The 13,024-nt window shown below is 42.8% G+C and overlaps 1 long non-coding RNA gene across 3 annotated transcripts in view; it reads left to right on the top strand.

Moving 5' to 3' along the window:
- Positions 1-11,617, top strand: part of LOC138525833 (uncharacterized) — a 386,875-nt gene extending 375,258 nt beyond the window's left edge. For all 3 annotated transcript variants that reach the window (XR_011283447.1, XR_011283446.1, XR_011283445.1), the window contains exon 3: positions 11,452-11,617. This is a non-coding gene — a long non-coding RNA (uncharacterized lncRNA). The remainder of the gene's footprint in view (positions 1-11,451) is intronic.
- Positions 11,618-13,024: the final 1,407 nt, after the last annotated feature.

The following is a 13,024-nucleotide window of genomic DNA, read 5'->3' as shown; positions in this document are numbered from 1 at the left end:
GGCTACCACATGTCAGATGTGATATTAGTTGGATGCTGCCTTGTACCCAGCTCCTGGTCCTATACGGTGGTGGACGATTAGCTGCAGTGCCTACCGCCTTGACTCTGGTACTTTACATCCAAGAGAAGGTTTTTTTAAAAAATGGGCTGGAAACAGATTGTAACTCTAGACATGCTGCTCTGGGACAATAGGGTCCTATCAGAGGTTCAAAAAGATGGACTGAGCCGAGGTTGGATGAGCAATAACGTTGTGTACTTAAGGGTCATCATTGAGGACGGACAATTCATCCCATTCGGTAGACTAACACAAACGTATGTCCTGCTGCGGAGGGAGTTCTATAGGTACATACAGCTGACACATGCCCTAAAGTCTCAGATTCTGGATCTGAGAGTGCTGCCTACTCCATCCCCATTGGAAGCTACTGTTATTGCTGAAACAATACCTCTGAAAGCAGTCTCTGTACTGTATCAAGCAATAACCTCTTTTACTAACCCGTCAGGTCTCAAAGTAAGGGAAACATGGGCCGCTGGTCTGGGCCATCTAGAAGAGAAGAAATGGGGGGAAGTTTTAACACATGCCTTGGATTATATTATTACTGCCCAACTGCGGTTAACACAACTAAAATACTTATACAGACTATATTATGCTCTGGACAAACTCCATAAAAGCATCCGTAGGGGCTGATTCATGGAATTTATTGCACAGAAAATAGCATACTTGTGCCCAATCTGCAGACAATCTATGAGCGCAACCCTGTTTGTCGATTCATGGAATGGAATGCGCTGCACTGTTCCTGGACTTGCGTGGATTTCGCACTGGCCTGGCAAGTCTGTGCGACCCGTTGCAGGCCTTGCGCGAAGCTCCATGCAGAGGGTGGGCATGGCCTGCAAAGAGGGCTGGGAAGGGGGGTCAGAACACCAGAAATGAGGACTAACTTGCGAAGAAGTGGGCGTTTCGAGAGGCAGGCAGTCCCTCGCACGCCCACTATTGTGCGGAAAAAGACGTATTTATGGAATCGATCGCACAACATCTTGGCTGGGAAATGGCCACGCAAGTCCTTCATAGGATCTGCCATCTGAAGGCTGTAGTAAGTACATTTGCGCGTAGAATTTTCAACACGCAGGTGGGATTTCATGTTGTATTTCGGGATGTGTGTACTCAATCAGGGTTCTGATGTAATGTAGGGGTGCATGTAAGCTGTGTAGCGGAGTACAGGAATGTTTTACGTGGGTTCACATGCACATTTTGCAAGTTATTGCTGAGTTACGATTTTTCATACGCATGTTGTCGGGGTGCCTGATACAGTTATGGCGAACCCCGTGCATGCTCCCAGAGTCGCAGGCTAGCTTGTGAGGGACCCCACGCACTGTTTGAAGGGTGCGTGTTTTAGCGCCTGGGGGACGTGCAAAGGTAGCTGATCTGGCAGTTTCCTGCTTTGTGTGTGGGCATGTCGGGGCGTTCCAGCTGAGACAATTGCGAATACGGTTACTTTGGGCAAACAATTCCATGAATATGTGTTGCACGCATTTTTCTTTCTGCGCGCGGGCTCGCGCAGTGTCCTTCTCAGCGTGCAGCACTTGCGTGATCGTGATTTCTGTGCAAAATTCCATGAATCAGGCCCTTATTGTCTTCAAAACAGCTGTGGGCACATTCATGCACACAATTTGGCAATGTCGCGCAATACAGGCATATTGGTCCGCAGTGGTGAAACATTTATCTAGGGTCCTCAATGAGCAAATCCCAGTTGATCCCAAGTTACTACTGCTGGTCATCCGGGGAGAGATGCAGGTGGTGAAATACGCAAAACTTCTTCTTGCAGTGGCCTTTGCGGCTGCCCAGAATAACATTGCGCAGCGCTGGCAGACAGAGGAAGCTCCCCGTATTTCAAAATGGAAACTGGATGCAGACATTACCATGTCCTTGGAAGAGCGGGTCTACAGGGCGAAGGGATGTCCGAAGAAGCATAATAAAATTTGGTATAGATGGGCAGATCTGGAAATATAAGGCAGGATGACCTAGACATGAAGGTCCCAATGTTCCTACTAGTTGTATGTTCTTTGTTCTTTTCTGACACTGTTCAACGTGGGCTATCGTTCATTGTACGGTGTACATGAGTGGGATCTACTGTTGTAAAATGATACGTTGGCATCATCATGTCTGGACATACTGGTCCAAACGTAGTATTATTCTGAACACTCGTATGCTGTGACTGTCATTTTTGAAGATACGTATGGGCCAATGTCCAGTTGTTGGTTGTTGTTTAACTTCATCATGAAAATAAATTAAAAAGTTTAAAAAAATTAATAGATCCAATCGAAGAAAACTAGGCCAGCAACAGTTCACAGCAACATTGTACAACCTCTGAAGGAAGGAGTGGCAGTGCAAATGGGAGGGAGGAGCAACAGCAGAGGGAGGAAGGAGTGACAGCACAAGGGGGAAGAAGCGACAAAGCATGGGGAAAGAGTGAAAGAGCAAGGGGGGAGGAGCGATAGAGCAAGGGGCGACAGCACAAGGGCAAGGAGCAAAAGAGCAAGGCGGAAGGAGTAACAGCACACAAGGATGACATGACAGCGCAAAAGGGACAGAACGACAGCACAAAAGGGTCAGAGCAACATTGCAAAAGGGACAGAGCAAAAGCGCAAAAGGGATGGATCAACAGCACAAGGGGTGAAGAGAGACAGTGCAAGTGGCAGAGGAGGGACAGCGCAAAGGGGGTGGATGGCCAGCACAAATGGTGAGGAGGGACAGCGCAACGAGAGGAGGGGGAAGGCACAAGGGAGTGGGTGGGACAGCACAAGGAGGAAAAGCATCAACAGCACAAGTGGGGAGTACATCTGTTGGTTTTATGAAAATTGCAGCCTGGTCGTAGTTGTCGGTATCCAGTGACAATACTGCAGAAAATAATAAAAAATTAATTTACAAAGATGGAAAAATATTGGAAGAAATAACAGTGGGTAGAAAATACCTAAAAGCAGAAAAAATATCAAAATAAAGAAAAGAAAATGTAATGAGAGGGGTGGGCTTGAGATGTAAAACAAACAGATTTAGGTTAAGATTTGGATAAAGGGGAGGGAAACAAGGAGAGTTTAGAAGTAGGAGAGGTCATGGGGTTCGAGGAGTCCCAACCAAAAATAGGTATTTTTACAATGTACACTGTAAAATGCATTTAAATATTTTTTCATGCTATATTTATTACACTTTGTAATTGTACGTCACTGTTATTTTGGCAATAAAATCACAGTGAACCATAGTTGTCCTATATTGTATGTGTTCTCTCAATGGTGCTCATTTTCAACCTGGTGCAGATGCCCTCAAAGGAAATCTGGCATTTCTTCATAGTCATAGATGAACACATTCTGAAATCCATTTCCCCACGTTTTATGCAATTGCACAAAGCAGTGGGACAAAGGACATTTCTACCCATTACAAAGTGCATCCCAAAATCAGAAACGGGATGTGTTTTGAAATGCACATAAATCATATTTCGATCGGGAGCAGGGGAATGTACAATGCATATGCAGGTCATTCATGGCCATGTGATACTATTTTTACTTTCAATCCCTCCAACAGAGGTGGAAATGCTTGAAAGATGTACACAATACATTCAGAGCACAAACATTTTTTTCAACAATAAAAACGTAAGGCAGATAACATTACATTGCATTCCAATTATTATTTTTTGTAAAGGTGCAGTAATATTGACTACACACAGAGGTCCTCACAGATTTCTTGTGAGGGCCTCTGTATGTTGTCAGTGGAATTGCACCTCTCCACAAAAGAATGACTGTATTGTAACAGTATCTAGAAACGTAAACCTACCTGTAACTCAACAGGGCCAGGGAAGTAGAACAAATAAAGCCCAACTCCCTGTGACTACTCAGCAAAGTAAGATCACTACTGGGCCCCAGATTTTAAATGGTCAAATACTCATTTCAAAGTGCATCCCAAATTCATAAACAGGATGTTCTTGTTTTGAACTGCATATAAATCATGTTTTGATAAGGAGCAGTGGAATGCCCAATTGATATAAAGGTCATTCATGACACTGTGATGCTATTTATAATTTCTATCTCTCCAAAAGAGATAGAAATGTTTGAATGCCATACACAACACACTCAGAGCACAAACGTTTTTCCATCAATGAAAACGTAAGGCAGATATGAAAACCCTGGGATCTGAGCATTACAAGCAATATTTTTGGAGAGTTGCAGTGCCACTAAGAACATACACAGGTCCTATCAGATTTCTTATGTGTTGTCAGTGGTGCTGCACTTATCCCAAAAATGCTTGTATTGAAACAGTATCCAGAAAGGGAAACCTACCCAACGGGGCCAAGAAAGTAGCCCAAATATATCCCAACTCCCACTATGGGCCCCAGCTTTGAAAGTGACACATACACGTGACATGTTATAGTACACCAGAGTTAAACAAGTCATTATTGGATTACATCGGCATAATGCAACAAGAAATAACATTGACTGCATTTAGTGCAATAACATTTAGACATGTAAACCGTGAAAACTGAGCACTACATAGCATTACATGCATTATTTTATGGAGAGGTGCAATACCAATGACAATATACAGAGGTTGCTGTAAGAAATCTCCAATTCTATGAAGAAGTTAAACTACAAGTACCAGAATGCATATTTTCATTGCCTGAAAATTCTGGATTGACTGTAAGAATCAGACATGACTTGTGCTCACTTGGCTGGGACAGATGGATGAACATTGACTTTTATATCTGAGCCAACAATAAATGAATCATGATGCTTTCCTAGCAAAACAACAGCATTCACAAAGGACTAAAATAGCAATGTTTAAGGCTTTGCTCACCTTCAACAGAAGTGATAAGGAATTTTATGTGGGTGCCTGCTTTCTTGTGGCAGCCAGCTTCAGTTGGATACACACACACACAGGCCTCATTGTCAGAACTATTACATCTATTTTCCTCATGGAATACTATCCACGTACTATTAATACATAATCAACCAATGCCTCAAATGTCCTATGCAATACTAACTCACATTTAGGTGGTATTTTAAAAACAAGAGGTATTTAAAATACCACAGTTTCACAGCTATGCCCATATTCATGACACCCACATTACTGCTAAGTACAGTATTGCGACGCATAAGAGTTACATTTTTCTAAAATCCATGACCTTACACTTCCCTTATGTTTACTGTTTTAGGAGAGTAAGCCAACCCTGCAACACTGTTTCCACCGCCTGACTTCCCGGTGCCACCGGGATATCACAAGTGGCGGCAGAAATAGTAAATCCCCATTCCCATGGAGTCCCATGGGACTCCACGGGGTATGGGATCACTGAAGCACCGGCACCGTTGCTAACGGTGCAATGCTTCAGTGAAAACACTGATGGTAGGGTCCTGAACTCCCAGCAGGTTACACCTGCTGGGAGATCCTTGCCACTAATGGCAAACTCTTTGTTTGGAGGTCCGGAAAGGGTGCCAGTTTGTTGCTACCGGCACCCTTATTTCTAGACCGCCAAAACTGTAATGAGGCCCCAAGTCTGTGGAAAAACACAGTTTTATTGGAGAGTAGAGATTTAAGACAGCCTCCTGATTTTGGGGCGACTGCAGACTGTGTATACACATGGAAGCTTCACAGAGAGAGCTTCTTTTACTTATGTTAAACATCCCGTGTGACGTGCTTAGAATGCTTTCCTTACACCAACATTCTTATTGTAATGATTTTTTTTTAAACAGCGACTTCTTGATTAACTGCACACCACACACACATTCCTTTCAGTGGCAAAACTTTACAAAAATAGGAATACAAGACGTCAATGGAAACACAACTTCATATATTGTAGGCCCTGGAAAGTTTCACGTTCAACATCAACAAAGAATGCTAGTGTCTTGTATGTCTTCTCTTTGTACGCACGATCGGGCCAATTCACAAACATAATTGGTGCGCAGATTCAACAGGACACTTTGGACACAACCAATTCTCAAATCTCAAGTACCTCATTCACAGAAGAGATATCTGCGGGGGTGGTGGTTGGTGGGATTGGATCTGGGCGAAGAGGGGGACCCACAGCAAACCCCTCCAATCATACCTCAAGCTTTGGTGCACTGCACACACCTAGGGATACATAGGCCCATTGACCCTACACAGGTTGAAACTAGCTTCATACGGGGGCAGGCATCGATTTTGTGGTGAAAGGCCAATTTCCAATTTTCCAATATTTATTTAGTGTTTTGCCTTTGGTCTGTTGTAATGCAAATTATAAAATGCAATACAACATAATAAGTAAAGAGATGGCATACGTACCAACATTATCCTTTCCATTTGGAAAATGCTAGTCCAATGCTAGATTTAACTATGCATTCTGGGACATGTAGTCCTGGGTTTATAATAGCCAGAGCTACAAGTCCCAGAATGCAAAGCTAAAATCAGGGCTGTACTACCCCTCCCAAATGGAATGGGTAATGTTAGCATGTATGAGACAGCGCCACTGCAAAATACACAAACAGGTTTAATATGAGGCAAAAATAAGAAGTAAGGCTTGAGAGGTACTGATTTATTTGAGCTTCTTACATAAGTGGGCAAATTCATTGAAATGCTGTTCAACAACAGTATAGCTTCCCTTTAGGAAATTCAAACAACAAGGGTTTCTGGGCTTCACAATCCTCAATCAGGAGTTCTCTTGCCAGTACTCTTCTTGCCTTCTATATCACTCACCGAATAGTGGGTTCACGAGTCCACCTCCTACTTTCTTGGCTCCTGATTTACTTGGTTTGGGTCTATGCTTCTCACCTTGGACTTGTGGGAGATTGTTTCACTTGGGAGATTATTGTGGAAAATAAGAAGTAAGGCTTTCGATGTACTGATTTATTTGAGCTTCTTACATAAGTGGGCAAAATAATGGAAATGTTGTTCAACAACAGCATAGCTTCCCTTTGGGAAATTCAAACCACAGGGGTTTCTGGGCTTCACAATCCTCAATCAGGAGTTCTCTTGCCAGTACTCTTCTTCCCTTCTAGATCACTCAAAGAATAGGGGGTTCACGAGTCGACCTCCATCTTTCTTAGCTCCCGATTTACTTGGTTTGGTTCTATGCTTCTCACCTAGAACTTGTGGAAGATTATTTCACTTGGGTCTCAGGCCAACATACATTTGCATGTTAAGCCCAGGCAGCAGTAAATGACAGGTCTGGATACTTCCAGGCTAACCCTCAGAGCTTCGAAGAGGAGGCTGGCCACCTCTGTTTGTCTACTGACTGAGTCAGGCAAATTTCACTTAGCTGTAACAGGATCCTGGATCTAACCCCCAACAGCCCATCCTCATCTACCTCCTGAACAATACATAATAGTTCTGTGCCTAAGGAAACCTGTCTTTCCCCTCCTCTCCTCTGCACCACACCCGTTCTGTAACTCCTCCTAAACCACAATGACACTTTCCCACATGCTCATAACTCCAGCCCTCCTTCCTGTCAGACTTGTAGGATCCCTGCTTCTTCACATTTACTCTATCCATCTCTCATTTCCTTTCTCATTTGTCCTCCTTCTTTTCCAACATCTTTCTCATAACTGTCAACCTCTCCTCTGAAGTCATCCCCAGTCTCCTCCATACTATGCTCTCAGTCTCTCATGCTGTTACCTCCAAGTTCTCTCTCAGTCCTTTTCCTTATAATTTCTCCTCCAGTCACCTCACATTCTTTGATGTATCTACTCTTCTCTTCTCCATTCCTCACCACCACTTTGGTCTCCACCCCCTCCTTGATCTTTACCACATCCTCATCCAACTCTTTCTCTCATTCTCACGCCAGTCTACTTTCACCTGCTTCAGCTCAGCTTCCTCCACCTTCCAATGCCAGCCCTCTCTAAATCTTATCCTTTGTGGTCTCCAAACACCTACACTCTCCTATGTAACAATAAATGAACATACAAAGTAATTAAGAGACACAAAATGTATTGCACGATTAAGCAGGAGAGGCGCCAGAAAAAAGTCATTACAAGTATGATGGTAAGGCAACAACAACGCCGGTATTGCTACAGGCACCGTTGCTACCGTACCACCATACTACGAGTTCTGCTCACGGGTGCCCTTGCAGCCACCAGGTCTGACCTGGTGGCCATTCCGGCACCCGCGAGCAGAATATGATCGCAGCACCGGTACCATTATTAACGGTGCCGGTACTATCACCCTCCCCATTCCTATTGAGCCCTATGGGGCTTAAATGAGAATGGGGATGTACCGGGCCCGGCACCTGCGAAAGGGCAATTACCGGGTCCGGCTGGGCCGGAATAAGCCGGTAATTGCCCATTCAGAGGTGCCGGACCCGGACGCGAGTTTGGAGGTAGCCTTGCTGGTTTTACCAGCAAGGCTACCTCCAACCTCGTAATGAGGCCCATTGTCTATTTATGATGTGCACATCTCACCCGAAATAGCATCCAACCAATTGCATGGCATTTCACACATTCACTAGGAGCTCTTATGTAAACTGAATTCGTAATAACATCAACAGCAGGTCAGTCCGAAAGCTCAATCCTTACACGTCATGGAACTGCATATCAAAAATTAGAAAAGGCCAAAGTGGGTGAGAAATATGATTAAGCCAGCAAGAGAACATGACCTGTGCTACAAAAATCTTAATTTAATTTCAACGTGAAATCTCCCTGCTGTACCTGAAAAATGAAGCCAAAATGAACAATCATTGTACTCAAAGTTTCTGTTATGTAGCATGTGTTTCACGGAAAGCAGAGGAGCTATGAAGTGACAACTATGTATGCCTTTTTTCCATAACTGTTGGACTAAAACATAATAAATGATGCTTTAAATGCATAAGAAATCAATTATGTTTTACTATCGCTTAGCAAATGTTTATTTTGTTAAGCCCTCCAGTGAACTGCGTATAAGCTGAATTCATGTGAACACAGTGGGCCTCATTCCGAGATTGGAGGTAGTCATGGAGCTATTTGCACCATGACTGCCTCCAATAACGGTACCGGCAAGGGTCTCGTTCAATGGGGATTTACCGGTGTAGTCCGACCTTTGCGGGACCGGTAAGTCCCCATTGAAAAAAAACATTCCCCATTCCCATTTGAGCCCCCATAGGGCACAATGGGAATGGGGAAGTAGCTAATAACGGTACCGCAATTTGCGGTACCGTTATTAGCTCTGAAGTCCCTTAGTGGGTCCCATCCATAACGGCTGGTAAAACCAGGCATTGAAGGAGGGACCTGCTAAGGGAACTCGTAGTAGGGCGGTAAGGGATTACCGGCACCGGTCTCCTTAACGGTCCCCGGTATCCCTTACCGCCCTACTCGTAATGAGGCCCAGTGTTTTTATTTTGATGGGGAGAAGACTTGATTGACCTCTGGAATGTACAACTTTGTTTATCTTACTGTCAAAATGACTAATTAACTCACAGGATGACAATGGCTAGTGCCACTCACAGACTACATATCTAAAACTAGACATATTTAAATTCCACTGAGCACAAATGTGTGGTCCAACCCAAAAGAAAACAATCAAGGAAGAAGTCACATGCTAGGATCTTGCTAGTTCAAACACAGTCAAATGCATTTATGATGTCACTTCCTAACATTAGGATGGACAAACAAGGGAACTATAAGGCCTCCTTAATGCGAATAGAACAAAGACGACCTGTCATTTCACTCACATTAATCATTGACTAAAGCAATTACATAGGTTTGTTTATATGTGTAATGGTGCTGAAGCACAAGGTCTTTTTGCGATGTTTAAATACATCCATTATTTGTCATAAAATTTTACACACAGAAGCACATTTTGCTCATAGTTTTCTAACAATATGATTGAGAGAAAACCCAAACAGTGCATCATTAATGTGGGAATCCTCTCAATTTAATCAATGCAAATTCTATTTTTTACATCGAACAACATTATAAATAATCATAACTTTATGAATAAATATGACACACATGCATGCCCAATATCCAGACACGTGTCTGGGTTGGGAGATCACAGACACCCATATTTTGTCAAGGTAGCTTCTTGCTGCAGTCAGAAGTATTAAGTGAAGATTAAGCACCCACCTTTTTCTTTCCATATGTATAGAAATTATAATTACCCAATAGAGATTTGTGGTGAGTATTCTCTGGGAGATTCTGACTGTTGGGTAAGCCAATGAAAGGACGTGACCAATTTAGATGTGCAGCATCATCGATGACAAAGTTTGAACATATTTTAGATTATAAATGGGAGCATACATAAATATAAACGTTATGGAATAATTATTGAGAGACAGACCAACTTCAGGCCTGCAGAAGGGAGGATTCTCTCTTCCCAGAAGATGAGTTATTATTCCCCTAAGGCAGTTCTAACATCATGAAAGCAGATCAGAAGGGGCCTTACTGACTGGGACATTTCTAATCTGAGAGGACCCACACGGATTCCAAAAACTGAAAGGATCATTTCAAAGTAAAGACAAACAATTGTGTGCTAGTGGGTATCAATCTGCAAAATATAAGAGGAGGGCTTTCCAATTTGTATCAGAATATCCTAAAACTATTCATATAGGTTGGGTGGGCAAACTGACATTATGTGCATTGTGAATTGATAGCACTGCTTTTCCAAACCAAAACCTGCAGAATTATGATGCAACTCATTGTAAGCTTACTTTAAACTACACACACACACACACACACACACACTAGCAAAAACAGCACCATATTTACATGGGAAAGGTGATGCATGTAGCAGTTCTCTGCTTCCAGCATATTTAGGTAGTATTGGGGAAAGCACATTTTGGATTGGTTTATTATATAGCTTTATGTGCAATTTAAAAATGTTTTGAAGTAAGGAGAATTCAGATACAGTGACCGACAAGATGCAGAATCTTGGCTATTATTCAGAATCAAACATATAGAATTGATAATGCATATGGATGTATGTGTGTGAGATATAGTGAGATTCAGGCAGGCAGTTTATTTTCATTTTGCTAGACAAGCTTCCTGTGATTGTGCAATATTGTGGTGATAAAACTTGTGGACCACGTTTGCATTGATTTTATTTTAGTAAAACAAAATATTGATTCTGACATTAGCCTGTTTCATGTTTCCAGAATTGTGGGGGCGACTGTGTATGGGGCTCATTAAATCAGTGGTGACGGTTCAGTGAAAATATTAAAATATATTAAAATGATCCCTGCTGCTGGAAAATGCTGTTATCTGTATAATGTTTCGACTCTTCCCATGATATGTCCCTCTCATAACAAAGAAATGATGTGTGACATTATTAGATCTTGGTGGGGTTTTTTGTTTAGTCAGGCCTGGTACTTGGAATCATTTGCATTATTTAACTGAACGCCACATTGCAAAGTGCAGCAAGCCAAGTCGTTATCTTGTTCAACCGCCAACTTGGATTTTGGAACTGTGGCCTGTGCACAAACATATATGCTCCTTTCTCACCCTGTATTCTGCGTCTGCTTCCCCTCAGCAGCAATGGACATGGTTCATGCCATGCAACAAGAGTGGATACTCCATCGCACAGTGCATTGCTGAATCACGAAGACCCCTTCCTGCATTGGTACATTTCGATTAGGAGTGCTTTTGCAAAGCATCAGCGTTTCCATCACTTCTTTTGTTTCCAACACCAAAGCATGTGCGGAAATATAAGAAATGATTGTACAGTCACTGGCTCTTGTGGGTTTATTTCTTCAAATGAGAATCCTACAACCATGTTATTTAAAGGCTTCTCCGATCTATCTATACACATGGGTTTACTGCATTACACTGATCTTGACCTTTTAATATTACAACAGCCAAAACCGGCTTCTTCTCACAACATACCTCCCAAGTCAAGCAACTTGTTAAGAAGTATTGGGTTTAGTCTCCAGTGCAGGTTGCATCTCCCAATCCCCTCTATTTGCCCTCAAGAGAGGTAGGAACATCCAGGACAAAGTGGTGCATTCACGCTTTCCAGGAACCAGCTCACGAATTTACTCTCTGGGAATGTTGGAACCTCCCATACCGCCCAGTAGTGGGACACTTCCCTTGCAGGAATTGCAATGTTAGTGAATTTTGCATCACAAGCACATTTATTCAAGACAACATGCATTGAGCATTAGGATCACATACCAATTTGTATCACAAAAATGCTGTGTATTTAATCCAGTGCCCGGTCAGAAATTTTATGTTGGAATAACCACAAGGAAAGTTGCCATCAGAAACAGGGAACATCGGTCTAGGATACGTAATGCTACCCCAGCCCCATTGGTGCAACATTACATTATGTATAATCATATCATCCAGGATATTCGTTGGATGATTATTGATTCCATCAACCCTGCTCCAAATAACTTCAGTACAACCAATCGACTGCTGAAACTTGAGCAGCAATTGATCTTACGCCTTAGAGCTCATGAAATGAGTCTGAATGAAGGCATTCAGTGGTCGGCCCTATTATAAGGACCTTTTACTTGCAGTTCGTAAGAGCCCTAGATATATCCTGTTTGATTACCTCCACGCGTCTGGGCTCAATTTTGAGCCTCGGGTGGGTTTCCTCACTAAGCATGAAGAATTAACCTTTGTGGTTATTGATTCCACATTCTGATTCATGGCTCGTCCTCCCTTTGAGTATTTCTTTAGTACATCCTAGTACATTGTGTTGCTCTAGGATGGCCACCACACTTGCATGTTGAGCAGCTACACGTTTGCTGCAGTCGACAGGCTGTTGCGAGACTGATTAAATCATGTGACTTGAACGTTAGCATTCAAGTAGGCTTGCCGCATTCACAGCCAGCTCCAACAAGCCTCCGGGAGGCTGCGGTCCACTTCTCAGAGTACTCGCTGAGCAATGTGTTGGATTGGAGTCAAGTAACTTTTGCACAAGCTACATTCTATGAGGCAGGCCAGTTTTTTGCCTGATGTTCGTTAGAACGTATGGTTCAGTGCACTCTTTCTCTTTCTTTTTTACTTTGTAGATCTTGAACTGGTTCTTCCTCTCATATGAGCATGCTTAACTACACTGTCATCTGGAACAGTGGAGGTCAGTGGTTAGATATTTGTCTCTG

This window comes from Ambystoma mexicanum, chromosome 7p, assembly GCF_040938575.1.
Source record: "Ambystoma mexicanum isolate Mex_15411 chromosome 7p, UKY_AmexF1_1, whole genome shotgun sequence".
Classification (NCBI taxonomy): Eukaryota; Metazoa; Chordata; class Amphibia; order Caudata; family Ambystomatidae; genus Ambystoma; species Ambystoma mexicanum.
Note: the sequence above shows the minus strand (reverse complement) of the source record. Positions and strands in the feature narration are given on the sequence as shown.